Source organism: Austrofundulus limnaeus, unplaced genomic scaffold, assembly GCF_001266775.1.
Source record: "Austrofundulus limnaeus strain Quisiro unplaced genomic scaffold, Austrofundulus_limnaeus-1.0 Scaffold762, whole genome shotgun sequence".
In the NCBI taxonomy this organism is placed as follows: Eukaryota; Metazoa; Chordata; class Actinopteri; order Cyprinodontiformes; family Rivulidae; genus Austrofundulus; species Austrofundulus limnaeus.
Window position 1 is genome coordinate 251,611 of NW_013953164.1, and position 2,081 is coordinate 253,691.

The following is a 2,081-nucleotide window of genomic DNA, read 5'->3' on the forward strand; positions in this document are numbered from 1 at the left end:
AAAGTTAATCCAGAGTCAAAGTTAATCCAGAGTCAAACCGGAGTTAAACCAGAGTCAAACCAAAGTCAAACCAAAGTTAATCCAGAGTCAAACCGGAGTTAAACCAGAGTCAAACCAAAGTCAAACCAAAGTTAATCCAGAGTCAAACCAAAGTTAATCCAGAGTCAAACCAGAGTTGATAAAAGTGTTTTTGTTTTAAAATCTAATTATCACTGTAATTAAAATCTGTTCTGCTGTTAGTTAAATTATAATCCCGGTGAGAACTGCCTTCAAAGTGGTTTACTGTTGAGAGAAATAAAAACGTCACGATTAATTAAAGCTTTTAGTTTAAGTGTCACAAATCAGCAACAGAACCAGAACCAGACAGACTCTGAGACCAAAACAAACAATAACTGATTTTAATCTCAGAACCTGAAGCAAGAAATCATTAAAATCATTTAAAATCATTAAAAATCATTTAAACTCATTAAACTCATTAAAATCATTTAAAATCATTAAAAATCATTTAAAATCATTAAAAATCATTTAAACTCATTAAACTCATTAAAATCATTTAAAATCATTTAAAATCATTAAAATCATTTAAACTCATTAAACTCATTAAAATCAGGCTCAGTGAACTCTGAACACATTTAGTTTTTATTTTCTTCCCTGTTAAACTCAGATCTGTTTAAATCTAATTATTTTCTTCACCAGAACGAGTCTGTTTGMCCTCTGAGCCCTGAGACAGAACCAGCTTTAGCTTTTATTTAATTTCACATCTGGTGTCTGAGATATTTTGCTGACAGACGAACAAAATGATCAAAAACATCATCATCCTCCTCCTCCTCGCCCACATCTTTTAGCAGCTGAAGGTTTTTAGTTTTCAGGCAGAAACAGAAAAATAAAGTTTCCTAAAATCAAAAACAGTTTAAAAACGGATTAATTCAAACTAAAAACGCAAATCTTTATCTTTGATGTTGAAAACGACTGATTTGAAATGTTTCTATGATCTGTAAACTTCTCTTTAACAGTTTTGTTTCTAACAGGAAGAAAAGTTTGTTTTCTCTGAAACACGACTCGATCAGATTTCCTCTCAAACTGATTTGAAGGTTTTTCTCTCSGCAGCCGAAGTCGAGCCTCGTTCAGCTCCAGATTTTAGCAGCTAAAGGTCTTACCTCTCTGTGCTTCCTCGGCTGCTTTTACCGGACTCAGATCCTGAGAGAGCGGAGGAGCYGACCCGCTGACTGACTCCCTGACTGGGCGGGGCCACTGCTGAATACCCAGCATTCAGAGCMTGAAGCCACGCCCCCTCAGAGCAGCTGACTGCTTCTGGCTGCAGGGACAACGGGTTGRTGGTTCTGTTCTGCCTCAGTCAACAAACCGACTGACATTAAAGGCCTGACACTCCTTCAGGAAGTGCACATCGCCCGCCACTGTTCAAGCTGCAGCTTCACACTCGGCCCCGCCCCCACGCCGCAGACTTTCATTTTAGTCGTAGGGTTTCGGCTGCAGTTCGGCCTTTTGTTTACACGACATTTGAGCTTGTTTTCTGTGAAACCAAATCTTTTTTAATCCAGGTCTTAGAATGGAGGTTTTTTTAGAAACGCCCGATGTCTGTGTGGAACCRTGTGCGCTGCGCAGACGGCTGCAGTCGATTGTTTTTCTGCGTTTGTGCGAATCGATGAACGTCAGCAGACGGCTGATAGAGAAACCAGCTTCGCCCTCATTCTGAGCCAAGGTTCATGTGCTCAGCAATAGATGGACCTGTTTWCATGCTGACACTGAAGCGTGTTTACAAAGTAAAAGTCACAGCGCCCCCTGGTGACCCGGCATGGGAACTACAGCCAGTTCAACGAATAAATGTGACTTTTTTTACATCAACATCAGTAAAACACTGACGTCTCCAGAGAGTTTTTGTCTAATAACAATCTGAGCTCAGAGTTATGATGACTTATGGGATCAATGCTGTGTCAGCAGGAACTGAATTTGAATTTCTCAGATTGAATCTGAACGTTTATAATTTGAAATTAAATGCATTGGTTTGAAAATAAATTTCACTAAATTGAAACTGAATTTAAAGTTTTGTATCTGAATTAATT

The 2,081-nt window shown here is 38.7% G+C and overlaps 1 protein-coding gene across 1 annotated transcript in view; it reads right to left on the reverse strand.

Annotated features, from left to right (window-relative positions):
* The window catches only part of rab27b (RAB27B, member RAS oncogene family), an 18,723-nt gene extending 17,462 nt beyond the window's left edge, over positions 1 to 1,261 (reverse strand). The window contains exon 1 of the mRNA XM_014028433.1: positions 1,158 to 1,261. The gene's annotated coding sequence lies outside the window, so the exon portion shown is untranslated. The remainder of the gene's footprint in view (positions 1 to 1,157) is intronic.
* Positions 1,262 to 2,081: the final 820 nt, after the last annotated feature.